At 38.0% G+C, this 17736-nt stretch overlaps 1 long non-coding RNA gene across 1 annotated transcript; it reads left to right on the top strand.

Moving 5' to 3' along the window:
* Positions 1-1605: 1605 nt before the first annotated feature.
* Positions 1606-16566, top strand: LOC113061445 (uncharacterized). The gene is made up of 5 exons (XR_003278370.1): positions 1606-1763; positions 4078-4242; positions 6935-7961; positions 15911-15953; positions 16035-16566. It is a non-coding gene; the product is annotated as an uncharacterized LOC113061445 (long non-coding RNA).
* Positions 16567-17736: the final 1170 nt, after the last annotated feature.

Raw genomic sequence — 17736 nt, 5'->3', positions numbered from 1 at the left:
GTCAAAACAAAAGCCACTTTGGACATCTCAAGTGCGTATGTGCGTGGCTGCAAGGCAAACACCACAGAACACTGGGACAAGAAGGCCCGGCAGGAATTGGGGTCCCCATCATAGGGTGGTGGGTTATTGCATCGGGGCTCAGGCTCATGGTGAGAAAGATGGTGAACTGCACCACCCTGAGGAGCCTCTCGTTGCAGCTCTTGGATCCGGTTGGTCAACTCAGCCACTTGGTTGGCTAAGAACTCCATCTCCCTTGTGGTATTCGTGAGTCTGGCTTCGTGTTGGCCCAAAAGAACACCCTGCTGGGTGACTGCGGTTCTGACAGAGTCTGTACCTGCTGTGTCCATCTTGGCCAGATCGTTCTGTCAGGAACACAACTGGACACAGATGCAGGTTACGGTGCAGGACCAATTTATTCAAAAACCTCAAAAGAAAAAACTTCCTCCAATGAACAAAAACAGGCCGGGAAATTAGGAAAAATGTCCAACAGAAAAAGAGACTTCAAATGTCCTTGCAAAAACACCCGGCAGGGGGCGCTCAACGGCGCGGCCGCGATGATAGCGGAGAGGGGAGGAAGCCACGAGCGAGCCAGCGACCGTGCAAAAACTCTTCTGGGAAATGCCGGTGCCCGGTCTAGGAAATGAGGGAGGGGGGAAAAAGAAAAACAAAACAAACCAATAGCAGCAAACAGAGGCACGACAGAACACGGCTTGACAGGATCAGACAAAGTGGATACACGGGGATTGTTGCCGAACAACGATCTGGCACCGATAGGCGCGACAGACGGGAATAAATAGAGCAAGAGATGAACAGACATTGAATTCAGGTGAGCGAGGTCAAACCATTAGAAACGGAAACTGTGATAATGAGGGGGAGGGAGGAACGCCAAAGATAGGTGCAAGACGAGCGATCAAAACCAAAACAAAACACCATGTGCGCACGAAATGCAGACATATACAGAAACACACACACACACACACACACACACACACACACAAGAACGGGGTGATCAGACAGTGGACATGACAGTGAGTTGGGGGAAAAGGATCATAAGTATCAAGTTTGCTATCTGTCTTGAAGTCTTCTAAAACCATATGAAAGTTTTGTGCAGAGAAACAAAGAGAAATTTAAGTTATCCTACATTACAATCAAATTTGGACGTTTTTGATTATTAATGTATTACAAATGTTAGAATAGTAAAGTGATCAAATCCCAAAATGGTACAAATGTTTGTGCATTATATAGGTAGTCACTAAAAAGAACCATTTGAGAATAAATCCTTCAAATGAATCAGTCATTTGTGAATTAATCCTAAAACTGATCTTTTCAAGAAATCCTTTCACAAAACCAGTCTGAATGATTTGTTTAACAATTTGACTGTTCCACTTCTTGAGTTCATCTCACTCAATGCAATCAGAGCGGTCACTACCTCGCTGATGGGGATGATTTTTTTCATAATTGGACAGCCACAGTTCTCATTCACTTTCATTTTATGGAAAGAGTGGATGATGTTATTTAAATGTTGACAGAATTGTTGAATTATTCTTTTAAGAATCAGTTTTCTGGAGAAATGCCATCTTTGAATACAGCTGGAGAGTTGGGAAGGTGTCAATAATGATGTCTATAATAATGATGTGTCATTATTTTTATTTATTTATTTATTGATTGTTTTTTTTAAAGAGGAATATAGTTTCAGTGAGACCTGATGTCCTGTCTGGTGTGTTCCACTCTCCAGCGATGGTTAAATGATCATCATTGATTCTGTAAGTGTCTGTGTAGTGTTTCTCCCCTTTGTATGTCACTCTTTGTACTCTATCAGACATTTGATCTGAAAGTCTCAATGAGCCAGCATTATAATTTTATCAACAGCCCCTCTCTTTTAATCTGTGTGTAACTCAATGCACTCTTGGTTCTTGTAAGAGTATACTGAGCAAGGCCATTGTGCTGACAAACTGATGGGCCCATATTGCCCTCTGAATAGACCAGAGAGGCTTGCCCATAGACTCAAGCTGGCCCACATAACACCCGACCAGTGCTTATCTGAACATCTCTGAACCGTCATGCTTACTTACTGCTGGAGCACATTTATTTACTGCATTATTTACTGCTTCTCACTCACATTTGTTCCCTTAAGCTGTGTCTGGCAACAATATTTCTGTGCAACATTTTGTCATATATTACATTTACAAGTCAAAAGTTAAATGCTTTTTAATGTTCTCTTAGGTGTACTTATATTGTTAGTATGATTTTTACATTTAAAATTTAGAAATAAAAAGCATTTTTAGATCCTGATATTAGCCCTCTGGCTTGAATGCTCTGTTTGAAGGGGCGTGTCTGCTGTGAGACTCAGAGTAAACCACAACTGTTGTGATTGGCTGACATCATTGCATTCGAAATGTGTTCATGTGGAACCCCTCTCAAATATAATGTTATATATATATATATATATATATATATATATATATATATATATATATATATATATATATATATATATATATATATTTTTTTTTTTTTTTTTTTTTTACTATTACAGCTGTCGAGATTAACGAATCGTGGAAGTGTGGATTATATAAAAAAATGTTCGATCTTTTCCCATCACATAAAAGGCTGCAGTGATGAGCATTGAGTAGACGGAGTCTGTTTATCGCGTGGATGCAGTGATCTCGTCATTATTGCAACACGTTATCTCACAAAATGCTTTCACCACAACTAACCGCAAACACATGAATACAGTAAGAGCTCCGTTGTGCAGCATAACAGCGTCATTCATTGTAACGGCAGTTTGGGCAAGTGTGCAGATATACTCGCGAAGTGTAACAGCTCCGGGAAAAAAAGTGAGCTTTCTTTGATCGCTCTCTGTAGTTAAATCACAATTTAGATAAAAGATTTGTTTCATGCTACTAAGAGAAACAACTTGAAGTTGATCGTTTAGTCACTGGCTTGATTCACTGATGCATAATCAGTATTAAACGATTTAGAAAGAAAGTCTGTGTGAACTTGAATGATTAGCTACACATCAGAAATCACTGATCACAGATCAGGCATTAATGAACACTGTTACTCACTGTTTGTGCCGGTGCTGTCGAATCCATATCATAAAATTCTGTTTGTAATGCCTGTGCTGAATTATATGTAAATATTTGGGCGGGCAGAGAAAGGGGAGGTAACAATTCTCGTTACAACGTCACAACGAGGAGATTCAAGATCAGCCCGTTTGAGCTTCCATTTTCTCAAAGGCAGAGAAAGATAGTAAAATCTCGATTTACACCGATTCAAATTTCTAGAAACTAGGGGACCATATACAGTCTAGGGGAACTCATGTTAATCTTAAAAAACCTCAGAAAGTGAAATTTTAGTAAAGTGATCAAATCGCAAAATAACACAAAAGTGTGTGCATTATGTAGTCTCCACAAATGTTAGTCAAAACTTGTTAATGTTAAACTTACATCGCTGATTTCAGTGTTAGTTTAGTATTAATTATATAATTCGAAAGAATTTGTTAATATTTGGAAATTTAATAAAATTAATATTATTTTCATTTTAGTAATTTTGTTATATGCTACTGTCATTTTTAAAAGTTTTGGGTTTTAGATATTTATAATTTCTTTTTTTATATACTGATTTTATATATAAAAAAAAGTTTTATTTCAATCACTGAAAATTATTTGTAGAATTATATTTATAGTTAACATTAACCATTAGACATTAACAATGACAACACTATTTGCCTTCTTTGTAAACAGTATTTCAAAGTATGCCAGACACTTCTTTTTGTTCAATGTACTCACTATTTATTTAAAAAAATATAAGATTTTGTCATTTTAGATATGTAAAGAATTGATATGTGCATATATATATATATATATATATATATATATATATATATATATATATATATATATATATATATATACACACTCACACACAAAAAAAATCAAATCTATATAAAAAAAAAATCAAGTCAAGAGTGTTCAAAACTTTAACACATATAGAGTTAACTGTTAATGTTAACTGTTAATTATACAGCAATATATTCTTGGATGTATTAACTGTTGTACATTTTTACAACCACAGACAACAGCTGCAGTTGCACACATATGGTTATGCAGAAAGCATCAGCTGGACAGTATGAGAGCAGCTTATGGGAGCAGAGTCAGCTCTGTGGGGTCGCAGTGGCCAGTGATGGTCATCGTGCCCCAGGGATTTGTGGTCCACTGTGGAAGAGAGATCTAGCAGAAGGTGGGTGATGAATGACTGTGTTCAGTGGGGGGATTGTAATTGTCCTTCTCTAATTGTTAGGTGAGCACAAAAGAAACATTTTGTAATTTAACTGTTTAACTGTTGGTATTGAGCTAAGAGAGAGCTATTTTGTCCCTAGAATGACCTCTGTACCTTACTGTGTTTTTCCATTCCTCTGACTTGGTCTATTATTTCTCTCATTTTATTGCTGTTTGCACTGCCCTGGTCCTGGCATAGTTCACATTGACCTTTTTCAGGCCACGGAGGACCACTTAAGCCCCTTTCACACTGCCATTCCGGCAAATAGAGGGGTAAAGTGTTCTGGCAATTGTTCCCGGGTCACTAGATTTTGCACTTTCACACTGCCAGTGATGACCCGGGATATGTGCGTGCTTTCACACACAACCCGTGAAGATCGACAATATCTCTTGTTGTATATTGCATGAAACTAAGTGTTGCAGTCTGGTCTATACATAAACATACATACACTACAGTAGCATATTAATGCATTAATGTGTTTGCTGTAACAGTTGCAGCTCGCTTCAGAAACCTCCCACCTTCCCCAGCTCCACCTGTATTGATCTGCTACGGGGTATTTCATGTTATATGTGCAGCAGCAGTATTTCTTACATGCTCACAGCAGCATATCTATGTATGTATTGGCTGTAGGAAGTCTCACTTGCTCTTCAGCAACAGTGTAGCAAATCTATTCAGCCAAGACCATAATGTTAACACATTAACATTGCCATGTATATTATCATGCAGAACTGTTTTCTTTTAGTATTATTATTTTTAAACCTATTTTAATATATATATATATATATATATATATATATATATATATATATATATATATATATATATATAAAAATTCTGACAATTTTTTTTGCTGATTTATTGCTCAAGGTAACGGACACATTTATTCAGAATTCTGTCAATAAAAAGTAAAATAAATTGTATATATATATATATATATATATATATATATATATTGGCACTTTAACTTCTGATTGATGTAATGCATTCTTACTTAGTAAAAGTATTATTTATAAAAGTCATACTGACCCAAAATATTTGAATGGCATACTTAATATTGATTGATGTTAATTTGACAGCAGGCTGTTATTGCACCTCTCATTGAAAACCTGTGGTATATTCTTTTTTTCATTCATCTCTTTTATACGCTGCGTCTCATAACGTTGGACCTCACCTGTTTAGTCTTATTTAAATAATGCATGTGCTTCGGCCCTTTTACAAAAGCCATCTCGGTTTGGGAGTCTAGGCAACAAGTATACAGGACATTTTATAGAATAGCAACGGGAGACTATTTGTCATTGAGTTTAAGTTTAATAACTATTATTAATAGTTATTAAATAATATTTATGGCAAGGTATTGCCAGCCCAAAAGACAGCTTTTGCATGTGTTTAACTTTTCTGTCTGCCTTTTTGAATCTATTTTTCTTAGATATTTCCCTTTAGTAAAAGGAGTTTCCTTTAGTGCAAGCATAAGGTCAGTCTAAATGTGAAACAGCTTTACAGATCCACAGGAATCCATCCATTCACACTTCTCGGCTTGAACATGTCTGTGTAAAGAGCTGTTAGATGTACTATGGGTCAGTTTGTGTGTGTTAAAAGCTACATGGGCAGATGCAGTCTTTTAATGAGTGGGGAACCAGGGGAATGGCAGTAGTTAACATCGAGAAATGCTGGGATCAGTTAGTCCCCTGTGGCTCCTGACAGTGACTTAATAGTTGCACATTTTTGAGTGTAACCAAATTGCCTTTTTGGCTTACTAATGCATTGACTGCCTCTCCATCTATAAAAACTGCTTAAGATCCCTGACACCTCTGTTGTCTATTCCTGTGCATAGAATATGATATTTGCATTAACTGACTCATAGCTGTAATCACAATGTTAACTTTTTCATACTGAAATATCATAATGTCATAAAAAAAAAATTGTTGTTGGTAAGTTTGAGTCATTTGTTAGGGTTAAGAATTTGTTTTATGACAATATATATATTATTGATAAAATGAAATTTATATTCTATTATTCAATTTATTATACAATTAATAAAATACATTTATAAACATTATGTACATTTTATTAATAAGATATGTGCAATATTAAATAAAGATAGATAGATAATTATAAATTATTATAATAAGCATTTATTTATTTATTTAAGTACCCATTTTATAGAAACAATAATCAGTATTCACGGCTGAAGAGGTTGCAAAGTTTCAGTTATTATTTACTAGGGTTAGGATTAGTAACGCCTTGTTTTTGCAGCATTACCCCACATCTTCCCATTCTGGCTCACCGAGAGACCTTCCTCTCTATTCTGTTCCCTGCCCTCTGTGGTCCCATCAGTCCTGCAGTCATTAAGACTCCACACTGCATCCCCCTGCTTTCCCTCATGGCCGCCCACCCATTGTCTTTCAGCACAAAACTGCCCATGTTGTAATTACCATTAGCACAAACAGGAGAGCAGCTTCATTGACATGCTGTTGGTGGCTGGGCAAGTGGCAGGCTGGCACACAATAGCCTGGGCGTAGAGGGGGCTTTTTGCACCAGGGACACGGGGCAGAGCTGCCTTCTTTCTGAATGCATGAGGACTGCCTGAGCCACGCACCATTCACTACACGCACCAACTTAATTAATTTTCATCCGTCTCTCTCCTATTTTTCAGTGTTACTGACCCCCACTCAGTCTGAATGGAGCCATCTACCAATCCACGGCTGTCAAAAGATCTTGGTCTGGTTATCTGTTTCAAGAAATCAGGCCCTTGAGAGTCCATATTGTCTTTAGTGTGAGTGAATGTGTGTTTCTATGCAGGTACATGATAATCACTGGAGTCAAGATGACTTTTTGAAATAATGGTCTCAGTTTACACTTCAATATGGCAGCCGTGTTCAACTGATAAAGACTATTGATTATACATCTGTTCTGTACGGACTTCCTGTGGTGACGGCAAATGGTTCTGCATGCCTCCCTCTGCTGTTTAATGATAGTTTGGAACATAATCTTGATTTTATTGGTAATTGATAGAACCATTTGAGAAAAAATTCCACAGTTTGATTTTGCGGCCGCTCACTCGGCTGATTAAACTGCATTGCTTTTGGCCACATGTGCACTCGCTTTGATTCCTAGACATCTGTGGATAAGCCCGATCACCAGACTTATAAAATTGCCATGGTCTTGAACTTTGCCTGACTCAGATTAAGCCCCAGGCAAAAGTGCATCCTCTTGGTAAATAAGTCTTTTGTCCTTCATGCTGTTTGGGTGTTTGATGGACTGAAATGGCCTGCTGGGACTTTGTAGGATGAAACAGGGCTTGAACTGTATGTTGTCTCTGAAGTGGTCCATTGCTCACGATAGCTTTAATATATGTAGTGCTCGACCGATGCTCATTGTTGTCACTGTGTTGAGTCACATTGCAGGAGGCCATGAGGAGGTGATTAACTAATGGTGCTGGTGCTTTAAGAAGAGAAATCCGGTCGGGGGAGCAGAGGTCCCTTCAAAGCTGCTGGACGCCTATTAGGAGATTAAACCAGCTGCCCTTCTTCATGTCTCAGAGCCAGCCTGCCCAGCAGCAAGTAGCCTGATGCCCAATAGAGAATGGTCAACACCACATCATACCTCCCAGACCAGGAAACCGATGTGCAACCTCACAAAATCATCAGAGCTGATTAAAGGCTGGAATACACTACACAAATGTAAAAATCTACAAATTTCAAAACACAAGGCATCATACACTTTGCAATCACAACAAATTCACACAGAAACAGAATTAATAGAATTGGCTTAAAATGTCAGACATGTTTGATATCCTCAGCGTGAATGAAATCATAGTCTGATGCAGGAAAATGGCTATCATACAATATGTGACCCTTTGAGAAATGTCAACTTAGACTGACCAAAATCTGCACACTGGCTTTCACTTTAGGCAACTAACATTGGGGCAAAAATGCAGTGCTTAGTCTTAGACCATCCGAGATTTGAAACAATATAGCATTACGCCACTTACTCACCAATGGATTCAATGTAGTGAACGGGTTCCCATCAGAATGAGTGTTCAAACAGCTGAGAAAAACATCACACTAATCCACAAGTCAATCATTTAACATCTTGTGAAGCGAACAGCTCATAATAAACAAATTTATCATTTGTTTTTAATTTCAAACTGTAACTTCTGGCTAAATTATGAGTCCTTTATCTGTATTGCTTTCTCCAGTGAATAAGTTGTCTCCTCTGAATCAGGAGGTAAATATGTACAGATCAAGCAATGTTAACAAGTGAGCAAATGTTGCTGGATTTTAATGTGAGAGGACAACAAGGGGTTGACTTTTTCTCTGGTGGAAACATTATGGATTATACCTTATAACTCCTTAATGATCGATTTGTTTCTTACAAACACGCAGCTTTTCACTTCACAGGACATCAGTTGATGGACTGAAGTTGTGTGTATTGCTTGTGGTTTATTGTAATGCTTTTATAAGCTCTTTGGACTCTTATTCTGACGGCAGCCATTTACTGCAGAGGATCCATTGGGCAAGGGCTGTAATGCTTAGTTTCTTCAAACCTGTTCCGATGAAGAAACAAACAATTTTAGCAAATAACTATTCCTTTAGATCCTTCAAAGAGCAGAGAGCGCCTTTAAGCAGAGAAATATAACCAGGATGAGGTCTTCTGTGTCTTTTAAACTGTACATTTAGTTTTCTAAAATCAGTTGCAAATCACACTGTTGCTACAGAATACCTCCCATCCTGAATGTATAAGTGATAGTTGTTGACTTGCCCGCATTATCATCTTCTCCCCTGCGGCCCATAGCCTGTGGAAGAGTGAAAGCACTGTGCCTGCCTCAGAGAAAACAAATGAAGTGGCTGCACTCTCTGTCACTCATAGTCCCAGTGATGGCGTTGAGGCCTGTGTGACTGGCTATTCCCAGTTGTGGTGTGTCTGCATGCACGTGTGTGTGTGTGCGTGGAGCTCTGCCCCAGGCATGTCTCGTTTCAGAGTGCTGTCACTCCCTGCTTCCCAGCATCTATTAACACTGCCATTATCATGCTAATCTACATTGTATGATTACATAAAGTAATTTATGCACACTTTTATTGCAAGGCTACACACAGAGAACCTTCTCTACTACAAAAACATGTAGTAAACTGCCTCTGTTGGCTGTCCACGTCTTTTAATCACCCGGTTCACTCACCGCTCAGTTTAATTGTGGATAGTGCTAACTTAAATGACTGTTGTGCTTTTAATACTTTTTATTGTGCTATGAAATCTAAGAGCCTGCTCTTGCATGCTATATGAATTCTACATTATCGTGTACCTAAATCAGGGTTTTCAAAAACTTCAAAAATGTTCATTATGTATTTATTTTATTTTAGTGTATTTAAATTAAATTAAATTGAAAAATTTAATTTATGCATTTAGCCGACACTTTTATCAAAGCGACTTTACAGTGCATTCAGGCTATCAATTTTTACCTATCATGTGTTCCTCGGGAATCAAACCCCCAACTATGTGCTTGATAACGCAATGATCTACCAATTGAGTTACAGGAACACTATTTAATATATGAATGTAATTTTTTTTTTTTATTTGAAAATGTATTAATTAATATTTAATTATTATTAATATGTATTTATTCATTAAAATAAATGTTTTCCCCTAAATAATAATCTCTCCTATGTGCATTAAAACATTGCAGTTCACATAAATTGAAATTAAATACTGAGTAGAGGAAATGTACTCCATTACCTTAAGGAAATATGTTTCAAGAAATGCAATTGAAATATTTATTTTAGCCGAAGTATTATTATAAATAAAAGTCAATAATTTAATTTTGGAAGCAAAATGCATATTAAATGGATCCCTCACAAAGGTGATCATCATATTTAGGGGTTATTGATATTAAAAAGTTTTAAAACACCTGCCTTACATTACAGCTGTTACTTAAGTTACTTGAACTTTGAACTTTATTATGTACTAAAACTGTAAACAACAAACAGAAGCATAACAAACTGTAGCATGAGTGTAAAAGCCACATATTCTCTCTATTTCTCATTTAGTCACAGACTCTGATCTAATTAGAAATGCAGAACGCTGTTAAATTAAAACTGTATCACACTTATTATCATTTTAACTAGCAACCCCACCTTCCTCCAGTGCCAAACAAGGACAGTCTCACCACCAACACGTGGCAGTCGTACCCCCGAGAGGAGAGGCCAATTGTCAGTCGTGCTTTACGCAGATCATGCTTTACATTGTTTACTCACTTTATGGAGGTCGCCCCATGCAAATGGCCTCTGCTATCTGGGAGCATAAAGTGCAGCTTTTCCCCCATTTCTTGGCTCTACAGAAACACTAGTTGTTAATGGAATCCTATTTGTGCTCCTATTGGATGGGCTAATGGTCTCCCTTTGAGGAGAACGCTCTAAATTAAATAGCACAGATTCACATCTGTCAGACAAAACCAGGAGGCTCTTTGTAATCAATGACCCAGACCGGGAGAGGCTCCATGGGGGACTTTTCCTCCATGATGGTATCAAACGTGAGGACACACCAGGGACAATGGAATCTCCCCCAGCATGATCTGACTGCGATCAGGACTATCTACCGGAGGTAGAGGGGGGCAAATGGGTTTAATGTACATTTATAAAACAGGGGCGTAAAATACTTAAGCCAGGGTCTGATTTATAATACCACAATATGACCGAACTGTAAGAAGAAATCTCTCTCACGTTTTTTTTTTTTTTTTTTCGTTCTGTGCAAATATTGCCGCCGGTGTTGTGTTAAAGTGTTGAACCCCATTAATTTTAACACCCCCCTCGTCTCTCTCTCTCTCTCTCTCTCTCTCTCTCTCTACATCTTTGAATTTTGTTTGGAGAAGAGGAAGAGCAGAGAGCCAAAGCGTGCGAGAGGGTATAGAGGCCTCCCGCTGCTGTGGAGATTTTCTCCTCGTTGTTAATTTTCCTCGCTCCATATGGCGCCACAGACTCCTCACCTGCAGGCTGTAGAAGGCTGGCAGTGAGAAGCGAGTGGAGGGGACCGGAAAAGAGAGGAGAGGCAGGCTGGAGTGGGAAACGCCAACAGACGTCCTCGGGCCCAGCCTATCATTTCACAGCCCTGTGCATCTGTTTGCGAACCGACCGACCTCCCCTGTGTGCGAACAGACTCACACATGCTGCAAATGTACGTCTTAGTACAACAGATTCCAACAGTGTGTTTCGGAGGGAGTCAGGAGATGGGACGGTTTGAGCTATGTTGTCGCTATTAGGGGTGTCCACTCTGTTTGAAAGGTGACACTAGCATTGAACAGGCTCTGAGGCTCAGTGTGTGTTTGTGTGCCCTGTGGCAGTGGGACGGATACATAAGAAAGATGTGGGAAGCTTTTCTTTGTTACTGGAGAGTAGAGGAATGGATGGGAGGGTTTCATCCTGGCTTGTCATTGATTAGAGAAGGCTCTTTAATTCCCTCTCACCCCATGGTGTGATTCATTTGCATGCTCTGGCAGGAGGTAATGGAGTTTTGTTTTACGATTCGCTCTGAAAATCCTTGAAGACATGAGACATGATCTGATGCATATGCAGCCGCCAGCGAATTGCCTTCTGATTGATTGTTTCTTTAGCTCTCTCTCTTTGCCTTTCCACTTCTCGCTCATTTTTTTCTTTATATTTGAAAGTATTTGTCATAGTATGATACAACTTCGAGAGCATTATGCTTATGCTATCTGCATATACCAATATTGTTTTGATGTTGCTTATGATGTACAAATATGAAGATGTTTTTAGAAAGAGTGACACCTTCATATATGTTGGATATGTAAATCATCTGGATGAGTGGAGAAACGGAAGTTTAGCTCTTGACTGCAGCCGGAGTGCTAAAATTATATATATTTGGATAAAAGCGTCTGCTAAATGAATAAATGTGAATGTAAATTAAATTAAAATTAATTGCATTACTGAACTGAGATATAGCTCTTGTGTCAACATCCACATGTGGCACACAGCCCCGTTCTTCCTGTAATATTACTTTATGCAGTGGTTGATTCTTATTGGTCAGTCAAATTTCTGCAGTCAGACACTTTTGTATAATGATCACTAAAGTTTTAATTGTGTGTGTGTATGTGTGTGTTAGAGGCTTGGGTTTCAGGTAGGGTCCTTCCAAAGTGGGCGTGATAAAAATATGTCCACTGCTGAGAGAGTGCATGTCTGAGGTCACAGCTAAACCCATGTGTCACTGGCGCCTGGCCAGCCCATAATTCCCACACAGATGAATAGAGTGCTAACCTCTGTCCTGACAGAGCTAACTCACCTGGATTTCATTTCAAACACAGGACTGTCTTTCTGATAACAATGGGCAGGATGATGCGAAACGCAGAGGAATTTCCTCTCTCCCTCTCTCATCTTACGCCCCCCTTTACTCTTATCTCCATGGAGACCAAAGCCAAATGCCCTTGCTTAGTACCCATCATCCTCTCTCTACCCTCCGCTTATTCTCTTTTGAAGTGAATTAGGGCCTCAAAAGCAGCTGTTGATCACTGGTAGTGACCATTTTTTCAACCTAGACAATGTGATGTCTTTTCAACTCTAGCCTGATACACATTGTAGAGTTGGTAAACTTAATGTATTTATAACTTTTTACATGCGGCACACACAATAATGCAAAGAATCATTTATTAGAACCAAAATGTTGAAATAGGCCAATATGGCCTATGAGAAATGATGCGATGAACGGGAAATACGGGCTCTTATGATTATTTTCAAACTCTACTCTGGAACCTTACCCATAAAGATAATAAATATGCAAATTAAACTGTACAATTCATTCCAGAAACATCCCATTTGAATTTTAACATGAAAAGGCATTGTAATGTGATAAGTAATCAGTCTGCAAAATGTGCTAAATGCAAGTTTGAAATCCCTGGGAGATAAATAAGCAGGCAAAATGTGAGTTTTATTGCCGCTTTTAATGACAGTTCTTATTGACTTGGACAAATGGATAATACACCTAGCAAATGCGCATTAATATTATTTTCCAATTGCTCTGGCATGTGGTTGGCAATTAGAGTTATTTTGGCGATGCAGGATGAATTCATTATCCACATCGACTGATACTTCATTTTCCAGCAGCAGAATGGATATTGTGTCAGGTAGGGAGTCTCTAGGTATTAACGCAGGGGGGAAGCCTTATTTGATTTAGAGAATTCATCAATAAATGCATTGTGGCTTTGTCAAAGAGGCCCTGTAAAATGAGCAAGTAATTTACTGTCTCCAGTCCAGGAAATAGGGCACGGAAGAAAGCCACAAAGGTGGAGGAGGGAGGGTGGGTGTCTCAGGCTTGTCCTGATCGATTGACTCAAGACACAACAAAAGTTTCTTACCCGTATGACTCATTTGAAAGTTGTTTTCTGTATTCTTAGGCTATGTTTACATGACAACAATGTATTCAAAAACTAAAAAAAAAAAATCCCTTGCAAAAAGTTTCACGTATGCACGTCAGCGTTTTCAAAACGATTCACATTTACACATATCTGCAAAAAATGGCCAAAAACACTGTATTGCATATGCCAGGCCAGTAGTTGGCACTGTCACCTTGTTTGTAAACAGTACCTGTTGCCGTGTGTATATGATGCGTCTCCACTCTTGGTTGTAATATTGGTGAAGTAAATCCACACATTGCTGAAGAAGCATTAGCAAACTCTCGAGCAGCAACAACAGTACCATGTACTCCGCCATTGTTGCGTATGTTTGTTCGCACTTTAAAATCAGCACATATTGTGAATGTCTACATACCTAAAAAGTACTACGCATGCACATGACGTAACATTTTTTAAATATTCCCATATTGGCATATTTACACAGAAACGATAACGGTGCCATTTTAAAAAATTTGCACTTTGAAACACGTTTTCAAAAATTTGTGTTTTCAGTTCCCAAAAAACTGTTGTCATATAAACGAACAGGTAAAACGCTGAAAACGTCTTATAAATGGCCCCTAAATCACATATTTGGATTCTACAGTAACCAAAGATTTGAATATCACTTTGGTTTGTGAATCACAGGACTGCTTGCCCGCTGAGAAATTGCTCAAAAAATGCACAAACAATTACAAAGAAACATAAAATGATGTGACATTTTGAAGTATAAAAAACAGAAATAGTCTTTTCTTGTTTTATTTGCAGCTTATGTCACCAAAAATGTCACCAGATCAGTGATGTCTTCTGACTCATGTCTGGTGTGTAGTTCTTTGTGGAAGTAATTTGATTGGATTTTTTGAACATTTGATCACTATATTATTGTTGTTGTTGTTACTGAATGTTTTAAAGATTTTGGCATGATTATCTTTCATGAGCATTTAAAGTAAAAGGCAGAAGAGAGGGGGATTCAGCATCCAAAACCTTGACTTCTTAAATGTAACATTGATACAATTGTTAATTTAACCATGACTATTCTGTGAGGAGAAACAAATTGGATATAGTTATCTCCTCACTTTTTGTGTGTGTGTGTGCATTTCAACCCTGAGGAAAAATTGTGTTATTGCATTTGTACTCTTTCTTCTTGTGTTGCCTTAATACTCCATTTGAGCATGATCATTGGACATGAAAATGATTGTTTGTTGTGAATTGAAAAAGAGTTGTTCAATCCTCAAGAAATGCCTTGTTACTTTTTGTTTGTGTTTAGGAAGAAAGCTGCATTCTCATCAATCATTGCCTTTCTGAACTAAACGGATGGAGCTAAAAATCAATTTTTAAAGTAAAAAATATACAACTTACACTTTGGCATGCACCCAGATATGCAAATTCTCATTTATGGTTTCATGTCAACTTCAAATTAAATGAGATTTTAATTGAAAATGAGAATTTTTGTGTGAAGCCTCTCTGGAAAAGAGTGGAATTGGAGTGGCGTTGTTGTTTTTTCAGCCTAAGAAGAACATTGTTGTATGAAAGAAATCGGAAAAACAACATTTGCGAATGGGTGGAGCCTATACATGTGTTTCTTCAACCCTGCAATTCTCCAACAACCTAAGGGCTAGTGAAAGTGCAGTGTGAAATTAAACGTTCTTTTCTGTATTCCCCCTCCAAATCAAGGCGCGGGCTATTAACATTTGTGTATTTTCATTATGGAAATGGTGTTAACACATGCCCACAGATTGCCACTAGCGATGCAATAATTTCCTCTCTGTGATCATAATGTGTCCGAATGAGTCGTTTTGATTATGACATGCTAATTACATATTGCCTTTTTTTTGAGCTTTTCAAATGCACTCCATCCAGGGATCTTTAATAGTGAGCTTTTATGAGTTTGAAGAAAAGAGAAGAGAGAGAGGAAAAAAAATATATCATCATGCCCCATGTTCCTGTTGGCAGTGTGAGACCCACGCTTCACTGGCTCACTTTAAACTTCCCAAATTGCATTTCGCCATGAAGAAATACCCAAGCCCTTAACTGCTTGTATTAGATTAGACACCATTAGACGTAATAGAACATTTCTACCCCTGTTATATTTTCATAAGAGTTTGATGCGTTTGATTAATCTGGGCACATTTTATTGCATTAATGATTTTTCCTCGCTGTTTCACTGTAAAGGCATCATATGTAGGCTAATGCTGTTTTCTGCCCCCGCTCTCCCTCCTCTCTCTCTCCCTGTCTCTGTAGCCTGTTCAAGCCTGCGAGTTTATTGCAATGCATTGCTGATGAGGTGAGTCGCCGTCTTATGTGCTTTCACTGCTAAAGTCATTGGTAATGGAGTGGAAAGCTTATATTTTGTTTCCTAATGAAGCACGGTGGAGTTGCAGGCAGAGCGACTCCATCTCGCTCAGTAACACCAGACTCAACTGCCCCGAGCCATCCTGCTCTGAGCTTGAACCAGGCAGGCCAGGCAGAACTGCACAGCCGGCCGAAGGAGAAGGGGAGCTCAGGGAGAGTGCACAGCATGTTACCGGAGGGTCACTTTCAGACAAGATAAATATGCAGACAAATAGGTAGACACTTTCATTTGTGTCTTGATTTTATGAATTGGACATTTAAAGCGTAAATTGGTTTTGATTTAGGACCAATATAGACCCAAGAGTTAATGTCATGCAACCTATACATATTGGCATTTTTAGCTTCTTCGTGAATTTATGACAAATTACTATAGTTTGACAATACAGTATTTTGGCAGTAATTTGTGTTCTTATATATTTTAAAGTTTGACGACCAAGAATGCATAAATTTGTGCCAAAAAAAAAAATACTGTTTGACAACAAAGGATAAAGGAACATGAATATGTGAGTTTTTATTTATTTTTTTACAAAAAAGATTTTAATGATACTTCATTATATAGTTAGTTGTGTTTTATTGTTTGTATTTAGCCTTGTTTTCTCATTTGCTATGCCTGTCTGAACAGACATGCAGACAATTTTCTGGTTGTGACCCTCCCAGTTGAGAACTACTGGATTAAAGCATGTTTTACAGAGCATAAATCATCTAGACAACAAATAAATCTTAATTTCAAGCCAAAAACTGTTTTTACTCAGCAAAATTTCATGCAGTCCAGCACAGAAAAGTCTGTGGCCTTCCCTGAGATGACAATATTTTTGCAATACACATAATTTTGCTAGGTAAGAGGGAAAAGATACAGCATTTGAACATTATTGCTCTCATATGCCCTGGGTGTCTAAGAGAAGAGTTATTCTGAGCCCAGCTTTAAGAGCAAGGTCATTTTTAAAACACAATGTTTCTGACATTAACTAGGTCACCATTCACTCACATTTCTCTCTGTCTCTGTCTCTCTCTCTCTCTCTCTCCCTCTCTCACTCTCTCTCTCACTGACTTTCTCCTAAACTAACTTCATGCCACAGCTGATAATTAAACACACTCAATTATCCCAAATTTAATGGGATTTCGGCACCAGTGTTGTATTTAAAAGGTAATGAATAATATTTTAATTGCATACAGTGTGAGCCAAGTGTGGTTTTTCTGCCACCACGTGTAATTATTAAGTTAAATCCATCTCATCTCATGTAGCTCATGTTGAACGTGAAGCATTTATACATGGTGTTACTCTAAACGACTTTCAAGCTTTCCGGTCTGACCTGGAGGCTGATATAGCCGAGGAATAGTGGCAAATAACTTGCTTAGCCCAAATATGTAAACAATAGAAGGGAACTTTATTCCATTGTATGTTGGAATGCACTATAAACAAATTAATTGTTTCTGGGATTAAATATTGAATAGGCCTACTATAAATCATATCACAATTTGCATATGCAATTAGTAGCCTCTAAATAGCACAGAATTTAAATATCTCATTGTATGACATAATGCCCTTTTAAAGGTTTAAAATCCGATTAGGCCATCACAGACTTTTTATTTTATTTTATTGTGGTCCCAGACATTTGGACTCACTGCATGTGTGTGTTTGAGGTTCCACAACACACACACACAAAATAGAGAAGTTGTCCTTTATAGAAGTGTGTAATTAATAATTAAGTAGCTGC

The sequence above is a fragment of the Carassius auratus genome, chromosome 43 (assembly GCF_003368295.1).
Source record: "Carassius auratus strain Wakin chromosome 43, ASM336829v1, whole genome shotgun sequence".
Classification (NCBI taxonomy): Eukaryota; Metazoa; Chordata; class Actinopteri; order Cypriniformes; family Cyprinidae; genus Carassius; species Carassius auratus.
Note: the sequence above shows the minus strand (reverse complement) of the source record. Positions and strands in the feature narration are given on the sequence as shown.